General features: G+C 45.1%; 1 non-coding gene across 1 annotated transcript; it reads right to left on the bottom strand.

Moving 5' to 3' along the window:
• Positions 1-1,201: 1,201 nt before the first annotated feature.
• Positions 1,202-1,283, bottom strand: trnal-uag (transfer RNA leucine (anticodon UAG)). The gene has a single exon. It is a non-coding gene; the product is annotated as a tRNA-Leu (tRNA).
• Between the last annotated feature and the right edge of the window lie 3,272 nt (positions 1,284-4,555).

The following is a 4,555-nucleotide window of genomic DNA, read 5'->3' on the forward strand; positions in this document are numbered from 1 at the left end:
GCTCCGTTCTTGTCCATGTAAAAGGCTTTAGATGAAGACCAAAACAGTTTCGACCGCGGGAACCTATCTTGCGGAAGGTGAACGTGATGATCACTATGCTACAGAAACAAGCCCACAGCCGCCCCTGCTGCAGCTCAGTGATATCCGACACTGAACGTTGAAGCCATTCTACCTTTCACCTTTCTGTTTCCAATCGCTCGTTGTTTAATTGGAGTTGTTTAATTTTGGATGTGTGGTATGCATGGACGAGATACACCGAAGCGGTGTAGCCCAATTACGTTGCGTTGCTTACACCGGCTTTAACAGGATAACATTTTAAGCAGAGCTGGCCGTCGCAGTCTGTGGCACAATCATTTAGTCCGTTCGACTGCTCACTGCAAAGGTAGTATTGTGAAACACTGCAGAAACGAAGGACTTCCTTACTTTTGTTCCGACTGACCATACTCTGTGAAATTTTCCCAGATCCTCAGTTGAGGAGTTTTTGCAGCTGCAAGTCACCACAGAAAAACTGTTAATTCGTAATGTATTGAACGAATCGCAAAACAGAAAGCATTTGACACGGAACACAAACAAAACTGGCAAAGTAAATGCATTTTCAGATACAGTGAGCATGAATGCTAAATGTGAGACACTCCGAGGGCATGAGCAATAAAGCAATCTCACAACGAACAACAGGGCAATTCCAAACTAGTCTTTCAATCATACTGGAGCCTTAGTGCACCACCATTTCCCAGACAATGCTGAAAAGAGAGAAAGAAAGAACATAATAAGAATGGGCCACAAAAAGTGAATTTCACCAATCACAGTCTCGATTAGATTACCTTTCCCTTCAGGGGTCTCCGGGACAGAAACGAAGGAAATTGGAGAAATTCAATAACATATGACATCAAAATTCATCGGAACGATTTTCCCATTCGCCAGAAAGCCAAATAACGATGAATCCACTCACCGCAGGACTTTGTTTCACAACAGCGATGAAATGGCAGTCTCCATTCGGTTCCAGTAAAATCTCCACATGCTTGGAACGTAAAGCAACAGTAGCGGGAGGCGAACACGATCATGACAGCAGAGACAATTTGGCACTTTCCCACTCGACAGTTAATACCCGGGGAAGCAAATCGAATTTTGTTCGGGACAGAACTACATCAGTGGTGGCAACAGCATATCAACCAGCTGCACCGTTGCAGTCGATCAGTAGCAATGGCAGTGGTGGGATTCGAACCCACGCCCCTGTCGAGACTGGAGCCTAAATCCAGCGCCTTAGACCGCTCGGCCACACTACCAACTGCACCAGCTCCCCATTTTCTTTCACTTCCAATTGAGCTCCTGCATAACAACAGATGGAAAGTCAAGTGAAAAGGGTTCCATGATCCCTCTCAGACTCGCACTGCTGCGTGGATGTGCCCGGCTACAATATCAATTTCGCAGCAGATAATGATAGCCCATCAATCCGGATAAAAATCAAAGGTAAGCTGAGGCTATCTTCTCAGACTCTTTTCAACTACCAATGTATCTGTGAGTGCGTCAAATAACCAGGAACTGCTTGACATTACTGCAATTTCGATTCTTACTTTGCTAAATGATTTCACCCATTGCTCGAAACAGGACAACTTTCACGTTTACACGGAACATGAAACACACCGGACTACAGGGAAAATGCACAAAGCTGAGCAGGCCGTGTTCCACATCATACCGTGCAGCATAGTTTCAGTCACTGTGTCTGTTTTGTAGAATAAGAGTCCCAAAGAATGTTCTCCACCCTAACACCGGAGGTAGCATTACAATCCGAGAACGACTGATCACATTGTGAGGATGCTCTGACCTCGGGGCCAGTTCGAGGTGCCACTTTCCTTGCCTTTTATGCAATTGGCTGCAAGGATGTTCACACCTGGACATGAGCCACATCGACACCAACTGAGTTGGAAACCTGCGTGGGAATCGACGAGAAGCGACTCAAAAAATCTTGCTAAATTCCATGGTGCTTATTAGAAATGCAGTTTCTGTTCACCTCAATTTAAAAGGCAGTTTCTGAACAGAGGAACTGAAGTCAAAAGGTAATTATCTCACCCCACCCCCACTCCGGGAGAAGTGCTAACTGCACTTGATTGCTTTTTGTTCTCGATGTGAAGAGCTCTCACGCCTGAGTCACCTTCACGCCTCTTGTTGCTGAGTGACTCACAAAGAAGGAGTTTCACCAGAGCTGCAACTGCCTCACTTTCCCACTCGCTCTACCAGTTTACATTTTCCTGCTCATCAGTGATTTAAAGGAAACCCAGAGGGTGCGATGTTATTCTGCAGCCTCTTTGTCGATTCCTCCGTTTCAGTTCCAACATGGCTTAGATCTCGGGGCGCACCTTAATACTAGCGACGCTATGAAAGCACAGGTCCAGAGGTTCCTCTGAGAGTGCAATTTCTTTCATTGCTGTTGCTGATTGAATGAGCCACTAACGTGCGAACTGCTCCAAAACATGATTCAGGACCTCTGGTGCCAATTCTCGCACTTTGAATAACGACAGACAGCTTCCAAATGAGGTCATTCAGATACGACTTTGGGGGTACATTTGACAGACAGACTAATTGAGGAATCCGTGGGGCACTGTGCCACCAGCGCATCAGCTTCTTCCCTGTCTTTGAACCGGGCCACCTCAGCAAGGAATGCAAATGCGGTCTTGCTGTTCGGGGAAGGATCGGTAACTACACTCTCAAACTGAATGGCACATGGTCAGAAGCAGTTTGTAGAATATCTTTACAATGCTCTGCACGGTAATCAAATGGAAATGCATTGCATTTCACGACAGAGCAGATTTGTTCAAGCAAATTCGAAGGCAGGTTTGCAGATGGGAAAGCAAGCAAGAAAGCTCCGTTCTTGTCCATGTAAAAGGCTGCAGATGAAGACCAAAACAGTTTCGACCGCGGGAACCTATCTTGCGGAAGGTGAACGTGATGATCACTATGCTACAGAAACAAGCACACAGCCGGCCCTGCTGCAGCTTAGTGATATCCGACACTGAACGTTGAAGCCATTCTACCTTTCACCTTTCTGTTTCCAATCGCTCGTTGTTTAATGGGACTTGTTTAATTTTGGCTATGTGGTATGCATGGACGAGATACACCGAAGTATCTGTTTCAACGCGGTGTAGCCCAATTACGTTGTGTTGCTTACACCGGCTTTAACAGGATAACATTTTAAGCAGAGCTGGCCGTCGCAGTCTGTGGCACAATCATTTAGTCCGTTCGACTGCTCACTGCAAAGGTAGTATTGTGAAACACTGCAGAAACGAAGGACTTCCTTACTTTTGTTCCGACTGACCATACTCTGTGAAATTTTCCCAGATCCTCAGTTGAGGAGTTTTTGCAGCTGCAAGTCACCACAGAAAAACTGTTAATTCGTAATGTATTGAACGAATCGCAGAACAGAAAGCATTTGACACGGAACACAAACAAAACTGGCAAAGTAAATGCATTTTCAGATACAGTGAGCATGAATGCTAAATGTGAGACACTCCGAGGGCATGAGCAATAAAGTAATCTCACAACTAACAACAGGGCAATTCCAAACTAGTCTTTCAATCATACTGGAGCCTTAGTGCACCACCATTTCCCAGACAATGCTGAAAAGAGAGAAAGAAAGAACATAATAAGAATGGGCCACAAAAAGTGAATTTCACCAATCACAGTCTCGATTAGATTACCTTTCCCTTCAGGGGTCTCCGGGACAGAAACGAAGGAAATTGGAGAAATTCAATAACATATGACATCAAAATTCATCGGAACGATTTTCCCATTCGCCAGAAAGCCAAATAACGATGAATCCACTCACCGCAGGACTTTGTTTCACAACAGCGATGAAATGGCAGTCTCCATTCGGTTCCAGTAAAATCTCAACATGCTTGGAAAGCAACAGTAGAGCTGCTTGCAATTTTCCACGCCGGAGGCGAACACGATCATGACAGCAGAGACAATTTAGCACTTTCCCACTCGGCAGTTAATTCCCGGGGAAGCAAATCGAATTTTGTTCTGAGCAACACTACATCAGTCGTTACAACAGCATTTCAACAAGCTGCTCCGTTGCAGTTGATCAGTAGCAATTGCAGTAGTGCGATTCGAACCCACGCCCCTGTCGAGACTGGAGCCTAAATCCAGCGCCTTCGACCGTCCTGCAGTCCCATTACGCTTCACCAGCTTGCCTTAACTAAAGCCTGTGTATCTTAGTAATGTCCTAAAAACATTCATGTCTCTGTAAACTGCTCCAAATTGTCCACTGTCTCCATAAACGTCTACAGTTCATAAAGCTGTCCCCTTCTGTATAACCTCTTCCAGTCCTGTCAACATCCCCAATCTATGGAGCCCCTTTAATGTTCCCTTGTTGTGTAATCACTTTAAGACCCTGACGAATTCCTGATCTTATCATCAACTCCAATCTTTGTGACTGTCCAGTTCCAATAAGACTCACTTTCAGTGCCAACTCATCCAGTCTCTACATCCATCTATAATCTCCTTATCCTTCTCCAATTCTTTGATGCTAATTAAATTAAATTTCACCATCTTTCCCTCC

The sequence above is a fragment of the Hemiscyllium ocellatum genome, unplaced genomic scaffold (assembly GCF_020745735.1).
Source record: "Hemiscyllium ocellatum isolate sHemOce1 unplaced genomic scaffold, sHemOce1.pat.X.cur. scaffold_356_pat_ctg1, whole genome shotgun sequence".
Classification (NCBI taxonomy): Eukaryota; Metazoa; Chordata; class Chondrichthyes; order Orectolobiformes; family Hemiscylliidae; genus Hemiscyllium; species Hemiscyllium ocellatum.